This window comes from Trachemys scripta, chromosome 4 (genome assembly GCF_013100865.1).
Source record: "Trachemys scripta elegans isolate TJP31775 chromosome 4, CAS_Tse_1.0, whole genome shotgun sequence".
NCBI classification, from domain to species: Eukaryota; Metazoa; Chordata; order Testudines; family Emydidae; genus Trachemys; species Trachemys scripta.
The window spans coordinates 40,994,172-41,010,040 of record NC_048301.1 but is presented as its reverse complement, the minus strand read 5'-3'; the positions used below and the strand labels follow the sequence as shown (position 1 = coordinate 41,010,040).

The window sequence follows — 15,869 nt, the reverse complement described above, 5'->3', positions numbered from 1 at the left end:
TGGGAAAGACCTTAGGTCCTATTTAGTCCATTCCCGGGGGGGGGAGGTCTCAAGCAATGGAGCTTCCCTAACTTCCTTTGGGAGACTATTCTACAGTCTCATAGATTTCACAATTATGGAATGTTTCTTTATGTTCAGCATAAATCTTCCTTTGCCAAATTTCATCCCACCACTTCTATTATTCCCGCAAAAAGAACAGGAGTACTTGTGGCACCTTAGAGACTAACAAATTTATTAGAGCATAAGCTTTCGTGGGCATCCGAAGAAGTGGGCAGTAGCCCACGAAAGCTTATGCTCTAATAAATTTGTTAGTCTCTAAGGTGCCACAAGTACTCCTGTTCTTTTTGGGGAATAATAGAAGTGGTGGGATGAAATTTGGCAAAGGAAGATTTATGCTGAACATAAAGAAACATTCCATAATTGTGAAATCTATGAGACTGTAGAATAGTCTCCCAAAGGAAGTTAGGGAAGCTCCATTGCTTGAGACCTCCCCCCCCCGGGAATGGACTAAATAGGACCTAAGGTCTTTCCCATCTCTTAATGTCTCTGACCCTGTGATCTCCAGTGATCTGAAAATAAAGGGTTGGAATTTGTGAGAATAAAGGAAAAAATCTTAAGGAGAAAACATTCTAAAAAGCCTGGTTGGATCATTGACCTTTAGAAACATCTTAATGAGTGGGTGACAGGAAAAGCTAGATACAGGGGAGAGACGATGTAAGACTTGTAAACTGCATCCTGAAATATGTACATGGGGCCTTAAATGATTGCCTTGCCTGTGGATCAACGCGGTCAAAGAGACTGCCTGCTTGTGGCCAGCAGGCTGTGTTCTTGGTCTGAGCTGGGCCCAGCGGATGGCGTTTCTTATTCCTGTGATTTGTGTGTGTGTTACATGACTATAGAAGGAGCAATCAGTCAACTCCCAGGAACCTTAGCAACAGTCGTGTCCCCAGAAAAGGCTTGTAGCAACTGATGCAGTGATGACTCAGCAGCATGGTCTCTCTGTCCGCTTGCTGATCCCTGGCAAGGACTCTAGCCCAAGTTCTGGCTTCCTTGTTTGGGTCAATGCTTTCTTGCTGGCACAGTAAAGGAATTCCTGGATCCAGCTGGCCTTGGCATTAGAGAGAGACTGAAGGGAACTGTTTGTAGCCAAACAGTTGTTCCCCCCTCCTTCTTGTTTAAAACAAACTAAAAGTAACACAGAATCCTGTTAGTAAATTATAATGAAGGATCCAGATCATAGGCCCTGACTCCATGGGTGCTCCGGGAATCAAGAACGCATGGAAAAAAAAATAGGGGGTGCTCAGCTGTTCTGTGAGCCCTGGGGTTGGCCACTGACCAGCTGTTTGGTGAGCCCGGGGCTGGCCGTTGATCAGTGAGCGGCTGGTGAGAGATGAGGCAGAGGGAGTGGAGAGGAGTGAGCAGCGGGCAGGGGGGTCTTGGGAGAGGAGGCGAAAAGAAGTGGGGCAAGGAAGAGGCCAAGTGGGAATGGGGCCTCGGGGATGAGCGGGGGTGGAGCACACACTGGGAAAAACAAAAGTCAACCCCTGTGATCCAGATGGCAGGGTTCAGAAGTGGTGGATGTTGGGGTAGAGATGACAGTAAGTCTAGGAGGCCAGTTTCCCTGATATCTTATTGTGAAGAAGACAGATTGCTGAGTTTGAGGATGAGCTGGGGACACATTATAACATCACTAGAGGGTTTATTTATTTTTACTGAACAAGGGTGTGGAAATGTGGTCTTGGGTGACTGCATTCACATTTCACCAGATTTAGGTCACTAATGCAATGAGTCTGGATGGTCTCAAGTTGATTTCTCCTGAGGGAAATCTGTTTATATCAGACAACCTCATCATCCGATTAAGCATAATTCTGGAGTAGAGATAGAAGAGAGATTGGGGGTTTAGTAGTGATTGTGGTGCATCACAGAACTGTGTGAGGAACCCAGCACTGGAATAGCAAAGGATTCTGTGGTTCAGCGTTGAGGTGTATCAGCAGTGGGGGGATCCCATCACAAGAATAGCAGGAGGTGGTGCAGGTAAGGACTGAGATGCATCGGCAGAGCTGGGGATAAGAGAAGGGCAAGACTGGAATAGCCACAGGTACTACCAGTCTGGATTGATTTTTTGTTTTGTTTTGTTTTGTTTTGGCAGAGCTTTGCCAGGAAGTTTGGGTCCTCTGTTATCTCCTTCCTTCCATGAGCACTAAAAATTCACCCAGAAACAATAACATACGTGTGTGTAGCAATCTGCCTTCTCAGCAGCAGCGGCACCCCCCCCCCAATCTCTGGCCTCATTACTCGGAGCAGGAAATGAGTAAAACATAAATGACTTAAAAAGAGCCAGGAGGGGCCGTTTCTCTCCCTCGTTCCCTGGCAATGACCGTGTATAGTTACAGTTTAATCTTGGAAATGCCAGACAGCTGTTGCCGGTTGCTAGGAGACTGGCACACATTATGCAGATGTCAGGGACCTCAAATGTCTGCCGGAAATTACAGCTCATGTTGTATGAGGAGAGACGCGCATTTCCCTGTCTGGGGAGCCCAGTGGGAGCCATCATCCCCCCGCATGCACCCCACCCCTAAGGTGGGGCTGAGACTGACAGGCTATGTCCTGACAAAACCCAGCTAATAAATCGGCTCTGGGTAAAAAAATATAGGAAAAGAATCTATAAAAAGTGTATCCAGCTTTGCTTATGGGACATGGCTGGGGGCGGGGCGGCCGGGGGGGAGGGGAGGAGCCGGCTGGTGCAGTCAAGGCTCTGGAGCTGGCTTCTGCATGCGTTGTAGCTGGTTGCCTGAGCGAGGTGGATTTGGATTCAGCTTTACTCCCATGGGGCAGGCAGGCTGGCAGCATTCCCCAGTATTCACAGGAAAGACTGGGTTTTACTGACTTGATACAGCAGAGGCTACTGTGAGAAGAGCTAACTGGGCAAGGAACCGAGCTGAGGAAATGAATGACCAGATGCACACACTAAAAGTGCTGCCCTTTGCGGGAGGGTTTCAACATATGCCAACCAACATACAAACAAACTGTAATGAGACAGAACATTTTAAAAACTCAGGGTATTGGCTCCATAACACTTCTAACAGGAGCCCTGCATTTTGTCAAATTCTGGGGGGAGATCAAGCTGAGCTGATAGTGCAGTGTTTGTGACATATGGGCATGTTACCATGGAAATTACTGTGATGTTACAGATTCAGCATGATGCACTACTATGGCCTGCAGCTTGAGGGAAGTTGGAGAGGTAGAGGAAATAAGCCTTGTTAAAAGCCACAAACCTGTGACCCAAGAAATCCAGAGAAGTGAAGACAAGATCTGCACTGACACAGTTTACGGGGGTGTATCTGCAATGCATAGGTGCGTGTGCATAAGAGAGTTTGTACATGCACAGGCATGGGGACACAGGAATATGTCTGCATGTGCAAGGGTGAAAGTGCACAGGAGAGTGTATATTCATGCAAAGATACAGGAGTATCTGTATGTGCCATAGGACCAACACCAACACCCAAAAATCCTCTGGCTTCAACAGGAATGAACATCATGCACATTATATGATTCTATCATTGTTCATACCAAAATACTTCAGACTCTTCCCCAGCCAATTACAATCTAACCAGAACTGCTCTATGCCTGACTGAATGGGTACCATACAATTTGATACAAAACAAATGGGTAATGACTGAAACATAAACAGAGTGGTTCATGAAATAGGTAGGATTTGCTAGATCAGACTATTGCTCTGTCTAGTTGGGTATCTCAAATACTTCCTCCTGGATATCTCAACATTAACTAAAATTTAACATGGCTGAGTTCCTAATCTTTCTTTACAAACGCACCCGACTTGGCCCATTCTTGTTACAGCTGACTCCTCCGGCATCTTCCCTGTCATACTGACCTATAACCTCGGGTCATCTTCAACTCTTTCCTCTCTCTTGCTCCACACATCCAGGCAGAAGGCAAATATTGCCATTTTGTCCTACTCAATATTACTAAGATCTGACCTTTTCTCTATAATTATCTCACCCAGGCCATCAGCATTCCTCATCGTTATTAGTGTAATGTCCCCTTCTTTGGCCTGATACCCATATCTCCTGCTGCAATTTGTACAAAATGAAGCTGCTAAGATTATCTTTCTTATTCATCATTTTATGTCACTCCTTTCTTAGAATTCCTCTTCTGGGTCTACCTTCTCCACCACATCACATCTAAGGCCTGGTCTACACTACGACTTTAATTCGGATTTATCAGCTTTAATTCGAATTTACCCTGCAACCGTCCACACAACGACGCTATTTATTTCGATGTAAAGGGCCCTTTAAATCGATTTCTGTACTCCACCCCGACGAGCGGAGTAGCGCCAAAATCGATTTTAACATTTCGAATTAGGGATAGTGTGGCCGCAATTCGATGGTATTGGCCTCCGGGAGCTATCCCACAGTGCATCATTGTGACCGCTCTGGACAGCAATGTAAACTCGGATGCACTGGCCAGGTAGACAGGAAAAGCCCCGCGAACATTTGAATTTCATTTCCTGTTTGCCCAGCGTGGAGAGCACAGGTGACCACAGATAGCTCATCAGCACAGGTAACCATGCAGGCTGATAATTGAAAAAGAGCACCAGCATGGACCGTGAGGGAGGTACTGGATCTGATCGCTGTATGGGGAGAGGATTCAGTGCTTGCAGAACTTCGTTCTAAAAGACGAAATGCAAAAACTTTTGAAAAAATCTCCAAGGGCATGATGGAGAGAGGCCACAATAGGGACTCTGAGCAGTGCCGCATGAAAGTCAAGGAGCTCAGACAAGCCTATTAAAAAACAAAGGAGGCAAACGGTCGCTCCGGGTCAGAGCCGCGGACATGCCGCTTCTACGCCGAGCTGCATGCAATTCTAGGGGGGGCTGCCACCACTACCCCACCTGTGATCGTGGATTCTGGGTCGGGGATAGTCTCATCAGCGACGCCTGAGGATTCTGCCGATGGGGGAGAGGAGGAGGAGGAGGAGGAGGATGAGCTTGCAGAGAGCACACAGCACTCCGTTCTCCCCAACAGCCAGGATCTTTTTCTCACCCTGACTGAAGTACCCTCCCAAGCCTCCCAAGCCAGTACCCAAGACTCTGACCCCATGGAAGGGACCTCAGGTGAGTTTACCTTTTAAAATATAAAACTTGTTTTAAAAGCAAATGGTTTTTAATGATTACTTTGCCTGACTTTGCATTCGCGGTCAGTTCAGCTACTGGAAAAGTCTGTTAACGTGTCTGGGGATGGAGCGGAAATCCTCCAGGGACATCTCCATGAAGCTCTCCTGGAGGTACTCCGAAAGCCTTGCCACAAGGTTTCTGGGCAGTGCATCCTTATTCCCTCCTCCATGGTAGGACACTTGACCACGCCATGCTTGCAGCAAGTAATCTGGTATCATTGCCTGACAAAGCCTGGCAGCGTATGGTCCCGGTGTTTGCTGGCATTCAAGCAACATCCGTTCTTTATCTTGTTGTGTAATCCTCAGGAGAGTGATATCACTCCTGGTAACCTGGTTGAAATACGGGAACTTAATTAAGGGGACAGAGGTGGCCGTTCCTACTGGGCTGTTTGCCTGTGGTGGAAAATAAATCCTTCCCTGCAGTTAGCCAAGCGCAGATGGGAAATTGGGCCTGAGTTTTTCGCGTTTGGCTAGCAGGGATCTTCCCTGTTACCAGCCACGCGGTGGGGGGAGGGGTACTGTGATCATCCCAGAGAATTCATGGCGGGAGGGGGGCGGCGGGGGGGGGGGGGTGGTTAGTTTGGTGCCTGCAGGGATCTTCCCTGATACCAGCCACGCGGTGGGGGGAGGGGTACAGCGATCATCCCAGAGAATTCATGGCGAGGGGGGGGGGGGGGTTAGTTTGTTTTCTGGTGCTGCTGAATGTTAACAGAAAAACCGCAGCACTCTACAGGCTATGCTTGGTATGTGGGAAAGGAGGGCGCAGAAGCTGTAAGACAATGGCTTACCATGGCCGCATGCAAGCCGAATTCTGTTGCCCAGACCTGTGATCTCTAGCAGCAAAGCCACAGGCACTCAGCATTAAGAGGAAAAATGCGACCTTGCACAGAAATCATATGTGCTATGTAATGTGAATAGTGTTGGTCACCGTGAAAGAGTATAAGCATTGTTCTGCAAAATGTAGCTTTTTAAACAATTCTCTCTTTTTTCCCCTCCCTACAGCAGCTGCAAATTCCTCAAGCCTCCCTCCTCCATCCCGAAGGTTATCACAGATAAGGCGTCGTAAGAAGAGAACGCGAGACAAGATGTTTTCTGAAATTATGGAATCCAGCCGCAGTGACAGAGCTCATCTGAATGAGTGGAAGGAAACAGTTTCAAAGTATAGGAAAGAAGCCAGTGAACGTGAGGACAGGAGGGACCAACGTGAGGACAGGAGGGACCAACGTGAGGACAGGAGGGACCAACGTGAGGAGAGGAGGGACCAACGTGAGGAGAGGAGAGACGCTCGAGATGAGAGGTGGCGGCAGGAAGACCAGAGGAGGCAGGATGCAACGCTGGGGCTGCTGCGTGAGCAAACAGACATGCTCTGGCGTCTGGTGGAGCTTCAGGAACGGCTGCTGGAAAACAGACTGCCGCTTCAGCCCCTGTTCCACCCTCCCCCCTCCCCATGTTCCGTATCCTCCTCACCCAGACGTGTAAGAACGCGGGGGGGGAGGCTCCGTACACCTTCCCATTCCACCCCAGTAGACAGCCCAAGCAAAAGGCTGTCATTTTTTTAACCTTTTCTTTGTGGCTTTTTCCTTCCCAGCAATCCTCCTCCCAAATACCACCCGGGTTCCCTCCCTCTTTTTCTAATCTATTAATAAAGAATAAATGATTTTTAAATGATAGTGACTTTATTTGGTTTGAAAGAAAGCTGGGGGAAGGGGGAGGGTGGGTTCCTTACAGAAAATCATTCAATAAAGGGGGCGGGTTTTCATGAAGGAGAAACAAACAGATATTTCACACTGTAGCCTGACCAGTCATGAAACTGGTTTTTAAAGCTTCTCTGATGCACAGCGCTTCCTGGTGTGCTCTTCTAATCGCCCTGGTGTCTGGCTGCGCGTAATCAGCAGCCAGGCGATTTGCCTCAGCCTCCCACCCCGCCATAAAGGTCTCCCCCTTACTTTCACAGAGATTGTGGAGCACACAGCAAGCAGAAATAACAATGGGGAGATTTCTTTGGCTGAGGTCAGAGCGAGTCAATAATGATCGCCAGCGACCTTTTAAACGGTCAAATGCACATTCTACCACCATTCTGCACTTGCTTAGCCTGTAGTTAAACAGCTCCTGACTCCTGTCCAGGCTGCCTGTGTACGGTTTCATAAGCCATGGCATTAAGGGGTAGGCTGGGTCCCCAAGAATAACTATTGGCATTTCAACATCCCCAACGGTTATTTTCTGGTCCGGAAAGTAAGTCCCTTGCTGCAGCCCTTTAAACAGAGTAGTGTTCCTGAAGACGCGAGCGTCATGAACCCTTCCCGCCCAGCCCGCGTTGATGTTGGTGAAACGTCCCTTGTAATCCACAAGTGCTTGCAGCACCATTGAAAAGTACCCCTTGCGGTTTATGTACTCGGTGGCTTGGTGCTCCGGTGCCAAGATAGGGATATGGGTTCTGTCTATCGCCCCACCACAGTTAGGGAATCCCATTGCAGCAAAACCATCCACTATAGCCTGCACATTTCCCAGAGTCACTAACTTTCGTAGCAGCACCTGAGTGATTGCTTTGGCTACTTGCATCACAGCAGCCCCCACAGTAGATTTGCCCACTCCAAATTGATTCCCGACTGACCGGTAGCTGTCTGGCGTTGCAAGCTTCCACAGGGCTATCGCCACGCGCTTCTCAACTGTGAGGGCTGCTCTCATCTTGGTATTCTGTCATTTCAGGGCAGGGGACAGCAAGTCACAAAGTTCCATGAAAGTGCCCTTACGCATGCGAAAGTTCCGCAGCCACTGGGAATCGTCCCAGACCTGCAACACTATGCGGTTCCACCAGTCTGTGCTTGTTTCCCTTGCCCAGAATCGGCGTTCCATGGATAGAATCTGCCCCATAACAACATGATCTCCAAAGCACCGGGGCCCGTGGTTTCACAGAATTCTGTATCCGTGTCCGTGTCCATGTCCATGTCAATGTCCTCATCATGCTTGTCGCTGCGCTGCCACCGCCGCTGCCTCCTCGCCTCGTTTTTCTGGTCCTGGCTGAGCATAAACTCCACGAGAACGCGCGAGGTGTTTACAATGTTCATGACTGCTGTCTTGAGCTCAGCGGGCTCCATGCTTGCCGTGGTATGGAGTCTGCAGTGTTCACCCACCCAGGAAAAAAGGCGCGAAAATGGTTGTCTGCCGTCCGTTGCTTTCATGCAGGGAGGGAGGGAGGGAGGAGGGAGAGAGGAGGTGAGGCTGTACCCAGAACCACCTGCGACGATGTTTTTTGTCCCATCAGGCACTGGGATCTTAACCCACAATCCCAATGGGCGCGGGAGACTGCGGGAACTATGGGATAGCTACCCACAGCGCAACGGTGCAGAAATCGACGCTAGCCCCGGTACTTGGACGCACACCACCGAATTAATGTGCTTAGTGTGGCCGCATACATTTCGACTTTATACAACCTGTTTTTCAAATCCGAATTATATAAATTCAGATTAATCCCGTAGTGTAGACATACCCTAAGGCTCTTGTGGTCATCTTCAAAGTCATCTGCATAATTCTGCTTACGCTTCTCTCTTATTTTGTGTTGCCTCTCTGTCCCCTTTGCTCTTCCAAAAATGTCAGACTCATTATCCCAATTGTCTGCTTCTCCCACAAAAGTCTCCACACCTTCTTTCATGCTGCCTCTTATGCATGGAATATATGGAATGCATGGTCCACAAGCAAACACCTTTTCATCAATTCCTGCAGAAGACCCACTTTTTTCTTCACCATCTTTGCAAAACTAGCCGATTAAATTATATTTAATTTATTTACTCAGTTTTGTGGAGGGAAGGGGTTACATGTTAGGAGAGGGCTTTAGCAACACTGGAATTGAAGCTGAGAATTGTTGTGGGGGAAAGACAAGAGGGCTGAATTGTGAAGAGAGATGGTAAAGGGGGGGCTTTAAAAAATGTAACTTCTAAGCTATGTGTTTCTTCTCACCCTGATCCCTCTACTTGTATGTAGTATTTTTCTTTGACCCTTTCTTTGAGTTTGGCTTTTCAGATTTTATGCTCTCGAGGGCAGGAACTGTATCCTTCTTTGTCTGGAAAGTGCTGAGTGCATTGTGGGCATGAAAGCCATCTAATTAATTCATAAATAATAATAGTATCATGCCTCCTGCCATACCAGGTCAGACGATTGCTCCGTCTAGCCTAATGCCTCACGTGTGCCATACTGGATTAGACCATCACTACAAATAATCCAGTATCTCGCCTCTGGTAGTGGTGAATACTGGATGCTTCAGAGATAGGTGACCATCCTCCCATCCCCTTTTATTCACTTGTCCACTTTATGCATAATAGGTACAAATAATTTCTCTTTCCAAAGCAGTCCTTTGGTTCATCCAGTCTAGTATCCCATCTGCTGTACAAAAATAGACCAATGGCCCATCTAGTCTGGTAACTTGTTTCCCACAGTGCTCAGTGCCAAATTCTTCAGAGGAAGGCATATGAACTCTATAATATAGCGTACTGTGCAATATTCAGTGATGGGGAGAGTGGGAGCAAAGGATAGGATTCTTTCCTAGCCCTCCATTAGCTTCTGCTCTAAAACTTGTGGGTTGAAACTTTTTTATAGCGATCATCATTGCAAATGCTATTCTCTTTCATATAAATGGCTTTCTTCTATAAAACTTAATATTTGCCTCAATAATATAGTGCAGTAGCAAATTCCACAGTTTATCCTGCAGCTTTCTGCTTCAATGGGAGAGAATCTGTGCCTGACAACTGCAAGTGATCTTTTATGAATCATGGTACTGAATTATAAAGGAAACTAGGAACCTCATGGAATGTGTTTAGGTAGCTTTACTGTAGAGAGAGTCAGGAATATGAGAGTATGGTGAAAAATTAGGATTAAAAGAGAGTCAGGGAGTTATTTAGGTGGAGGGTGAACACATGTACTGTATTTTAAGAGATGTCCTTTACTTAGTTCCTAATATCCCACATCCTGTGTCCATACAAAAGGCATTTCGCCCTGTATTTCAGCAGCGCATCCTACAGTGTGATGCTGCAGATGTATGCTTTTGTACCATGAATAAAAGATCTTTTGTTTTCTTGAAACATAGATGGTCACCCTATTGAGGGGCAGAGAGGCTGTTCTAGAGAGGTGGAAGCAGCATAAGGAAGGTGATGGCAGATGGATTTACTTCCTGTTGTGGAGAGATGATAAGGGGGAGTGAAAAAGGTGTCTGAAATTTGACGAATCTAGGAAATGGGATGCAGAACAGCAAGAAGTTGGGAACTCTTCTGTAGTATGAATGTATCACATAGGGCTTGTGCTGGATGGAAATTCAGACTTGCTCCGTTGTATGGAACTATCTCAACTGTTAGGGGTATATATAAATAGAGTCTACAAGCCTTAATACTACTATAGCTTAAAGTCTCCATTCGATCAATTGGCAGAGGCCTGTATTTCTGCAATGGCAGAATCTGGGTTTTCCACAATGGTGTGTGTGTGATTTAGTTGCTGACCAAAGTACCTACTGGCCAATGATTTGTTATAAAAACAGTGCATTGTCCCTAAGAGTCATAAAAACTCATCTCTCACAACCACTGAGGGCTTTGCCAATAGCATGCCAAGGTGACAGTAACTGGGGGAAGGGAAAGATATCGGAAAGTAGAACAAATGGGGCCAGGTAAACAGCGCTGCAGTAGCAGTGGTTGCCATGGTGACCGGAGGGGGAAATGAGGCGGAGGAGAAGGAGGAGGGAAGCATATTGATCGATAGTACTGTGCCAGCTCATCTGGCTTCTATCCACGTGCTGCTACAGAGGGAGAGAAAATCAAAGAGCCACACACAGGGCGGACAGGGCCTGAGATTCAATATGTGGCAGCGGCTCGATCAATAGATTGTTGGAAGGTGGGTAATTGACTCCTATTCTGCTCAGGAGAAGCAGATGCAGGGATAGAGACATGTTTGTTAGCGGCAGATTCCCAGCTCTACTTTATCAACCAGTTTGTTTGTCTAGTTAATTCATTTGTTTGCTTGTCAGCTTCTCTTCAACCTGATTTCTTGCTGCATCTGTCAAAGATGAGCATTGGCTGCAAGACCTGAGCCATGACTGTGCTAAAGTTCCTGATTCATTTTCTCCCACCCACCTCTTCTTTGTTCATAGTGACTTTACCCCACCCTGACACTGAGATTTTAATGGGGGAGACTGGAGCCAAAGAGAATTTATTCTCATGGGATTTCTGGTGCTTTCTGCTTTCACCTGCCTCTGAGATTTCATAAGAGCAGCCTCTCTTGTGGAAGCTCAGCATTTCCTGTCCCAGCTGGAACCAAGAAGCAGAGAAACCACCAAAGAAATAAAACAAAATAGTTAAGCAGATTTTTTGCACTTAATAAAACATCTGAATTTTGGGTAATGGTTCACTGTGTCCTCCACAGAGTAACTGACACCACTTCCTGCAGCAAATACCCCCTTAAGACTATACTAAAGAAGAGGGGGAAACTCCACTTACTGAATTACCATCATCTCTTCCTTCAGATCTGTGGATTTTTCTTGGAGGTTTCTCTGCTAAGTACTGCTCAGTCCAATTTGGCTTAGTTTTATGAGTTAATAATGAAAAATCACCCACTTACAATTCTGCGTCTCTTAAATTATATGGCTAGATTCATACTTTTGAGTCTTGTGCTTCTACAGCCTGATCCAATTCCCAATGAAGTCTGTGACAGCCTTTCCAAGGACATCAGTGAGAGTTGGGTCAGGCCCTTTTGTGAGACAGAAACAAACTCCCAGCTTTCAAGTTGATATTTTTAACCCATTAGACACCAGCTGGTGTCTCTTATGTACAGCAATTGCCCCTGTGCCCTCTAAAACGTTTTCCTTCATTTTCTTAATGAATGGGAAACTAAGAGCTTCTTAATCTCTTGGCATAAAATATTCCAGAAATAAATAGAAGTATGAGAGAATGATTATAAAATAAGTTATTGCAAATGTTCACTTATCAATTCTTCAGGGAAGGCAGACAGGTAGGTGAGAAGGAATCCAATCAGACTAAAATGTTTAAGGGAATAAAAGAATTTCTACCAATCATGAAAGGACCAAAAAAAAGCTGTCCACCACACCGGCAGACATGCTTTCCACACAAAAATGAAGTAGGAAAGTCGGGCAAAATATTGTATCTACGGTGAACAGTCAAAGGTAGGATGGTCCTCAAGATGAGGACAACAATATATGGTCTGCCCTGCAAGCAAATAAATTACAGTACATATATTCCTCTAATGTAGCATCAAGTCAAGAGATGCACTGCTTCTGTTAAGAAGGATATCTTATTGCTGAATCACTGTGCCTGTCTGACACACACTAGTGAAGCAACAGGCCACATGGTAATGCTGAGAAATGTAGGATGGGTCTCAGAAATTTCAGTGTAACTCCAGAGAGTCATCCACAATGTGTCTAGCCAGTTAATGTGCAAATCCAAAGGGACACCTCCTCAGTCTTCTGAAACATAGTCTTATTACTTGGAAGGATGATGTAATCCAAATGCACCATGAGCATATCTGCAAGGAGCATGACATGATGCACCAGCAGCCTACATCTTTCTTAGAAGAGTCCTGGAAGAAATCTCTGGGGTCAAATCTGTGCCAAAAATGGAGCAGCCCATCTAAAATATCCTTTAACATACTTTCAAACCTAACCACACAGAGGCCTTAAAGATGGTTGGTATCAGTTCAAAATTGCTGTCACTTATTAAAATGCCACTTTCTAGGAATTTGCCCAGGAGTGTCACTGACAAAGAAATAGTTCCTCTTCCTCACAAAGCAAGAGAAGTATACATCTAGTGTGTGGCCAAGCTCAGCTACTGGGGAGAATATGATGGGATAACACAGAGGAGCCCGTCTCTCAGGATATGAGAAATGTGTGTGCTATTGTTGTCAATTTTATATTGCGCAAAATCAAACACCCCTGCCCCGCCACCACCCTTTCCCAGAGGCCCTGCCCCACCCCTTCACTGAAGACCCACCTCCGCTCACTCCATCCCCCCTCCCTCCATCGCTTGCTCTCCCCCACCCTCACTCACTTTCACTGGGCTGGGGCAGGGGGCTAAGGTGCGGGGGGGGTAACGACTCTGGCTGGGGATGTGGGCTCTGGGGTGTGGCTGGGGATGAGGGGCTTGGGTAGCAGGAGGGGGCTCTGGGCTGGGGCAGGGGGTTGGGGTGCGGAGGGGTGTGGACTCCAGGAGGGAGTTTGGGTGCGGGAGGGGATTCCGGGCTGGGACAGGAGGTTGGGGTGAAGGAGCGGGTTTGGGGTGTGGGGTCCTGGCGGCGTATACCGTGGCACCAAGAAAGCAGTTGCCAGGTCCCTGCAGCCCCATGGCACATGGGCAGCCAGGGAGGCTCTGTGCACTGCCCTTGCGCCTGCAGGCACTGCCCCTGTAGCTCCCATTGGTTGTGGTTCCTGCCCAATGGGAGCTGCAGAGCTGTCACTAGAGGCGGGGGCAGCGCACGGAGCCTTCCTGGCCACCCATGTGCCTAGGGGCTGCTAGGACCTGCTGGCCGCTTCCAGGAGCTGTGCAGAGCTAGGGCAGGCAGGGAGCCTGCCTTAGCCACGGGCCCCCCACTGCGCCACCGACTAGACTTTTAATGGCCTAGTTGGCGGTGCCGTCTGGAGCCACCAGGGTCCATTTTTGACTGGGCGTTCCGGTCAAAAACCAGATGCCTGGCAACCCTAGTGTGTGCAGCCCCAAGTTAGAGGAAGGACATCAATTCTCCAGTTCTATAATACATACAGTCACAATCAGATATGAACATCAGCCTTCTAATGTCAATCTGAGCAATAGTCTAACCAAAACAGTTATTCCATGGAAAAAGCAACAGGCAAAGAATGTAAAAGAAAGCTATATTCTCCTGAACAAAGCTGCCAACAAACATATGGAAGTAAATGTGACTCTGTGCTTCAGCTTTCATAGGATGAGAGACAATTTCATAAGGAGCTGTGGCAAGTGATGTAAATCAGAGAAGTCTGTGGAAGGCTACATTGGCTGTCAGATAAGCACAGAATCTGGCAAGTACAAAGATTGCGTAAAGCCATCTTGCTCCACTCCAGACTGTGACTCCTGAGCGTCAGCACTCAGGAAGCCCAGCTCAGAATCTGTTCCAATAATTCTTATCCACCATTATAAGAACATAAGAACGGCCATACTGGCTCAGACCAGTGGTCCATATAGCCCAGTATCCTGTCTTCCGACAGTGGCCAGTGCCAGATGCTTCAGAGGAAATGAAGAGAATGGGGCAATTTATCGAGTGAGCCATCCCCTGTCGTCCAGTTCCAGCTTCTGGCAATCAGAGGCTTAGGGACATCCAGTGTATGGTTTCAGAGTAGCAGCCGTGTTAGTCTGTATCCGCAAAAAGAATAGGAGTACTTGTGGCACCTTAGAAACTAACAAATTTATTAGAGCATAAGCTTTCGTGGACTACAGCCCACTTCTTCGGATGTTGCTTCCCTGACCATCTTGGCTAATAGTCATTGATGGACCTATCCTCTATGAACTTATCTAGTTCTTTTTTTAACCCAGTTATACTTTTGGCCTTCACTACATCCCCTGGCAACGAGTTCCACAAGCTGAATGTGCCTGTGTGAAGAAATACAGCACTTCCTTTTGTCCAAAACCTGCTGCCTATTAATTTCATTGGCTAACCCCTGGTTCTTGCATTATGTGAAGGGATAAATAACACTTCCTTATTCACTTGCTCCACATCATTCATGATTGTATAGACCTCTATCATATATCCCTTAGTCATTTCTTTTCCAAGCTGAGCAGTCCAAGTCTTTTTAATCTCTCCTCATATGGAAGCTGTTCCATATCCCTAATAATTTTTGTTGCACTTCTCTGTACCTTTTCCAGTTCTAATATATCTCTTTTGAGATGGGGTAACCAGAACAGCATGCAGTATTCAAGGTGTGGGCGTACCATGGATTTATATAGAGGCATTATGATAGTGGCATTATGATATTTTCTGTCTTGTTATCTATCCCTTTCTTTCCCTGTCTCTTTTCACTTTTTCTTTCTTGTTACTTCTTCCTCGTCTCTCAATCTTTATTTGTATTGCTCCACTGTTTCTCTCTTTCCTCTCTCCCTCTCCTCCACCAGCTAGTTTTCCCTTTCTACTCTTCACCTGTGAAATAGCTTACCTCTCTCTCACTAACCAGGCCAAGGCCACAGCAGCACTGAGCTGGCTTTGCTGCACAGCTGCCCTTGCCCCTAAGGAGACACAAAAAGTGGAGAGTGCCTGAGTCAGGGACAGGTATCATCTTGGTCTATTGGTTCAATTTCACAATGCAATTATTTGTCCTATGGGACAAAGGCAAACAGGTAGGACCCAGCTTCATGGTTTCACTGCAGAATCAAGGCAATCACTGGGGTAAAACAGCAAGCTGATATCACCAGCAAGGCACAGGCAATGATGGTTTTAACACCACAGCTGCACACCATGCCTGGTGCCTGAGTAGCCTCCATATTCAGTGTCTGAGTTCCTTTTACCTTTAGGCACTATGTTTACCTACTGCATATTTACATCTCTCCACTTGCTCACAGCTCAGAATTCTTGACCTCTTCTTCAAGGCTCTGCACAATTCCACCATGACCTGCATCTCTGATCTTGTTTCTTGCCATATACCCCCACCATCCTCTTCATTCTGCCAACAATGGTAGCCTCACCAT

General features: G+C 46.9%; 1 long non-coding RNA gene across 2 annotated transcripts in view; it reads left to right on the top strand.

Annotated features, from left to right (window-relative positions):
• LOC117877105 overlaps positions 1 to 4,275 on the top strand; it is an 8,513-nt gene extending 4,238 nt beyond the window's left edge. For both annotated transcript variants that reach the window (XR_004645609.1, XR_004645610.1), the window contains exons 2-3: positions 3,192 to 3,354; positions 4,164 to 4,275. This is a non-coding gene — a long non-coding RNA (uncharacterized LOC117877105). The remainder of the gene's footprint in view (positions 1 to 3,191; positions 3,355 to 4,163) is intronic.
• The last annotated feature ends 11,594 nt before the right edge of the window (positions 4,276 to 15,869 follow it).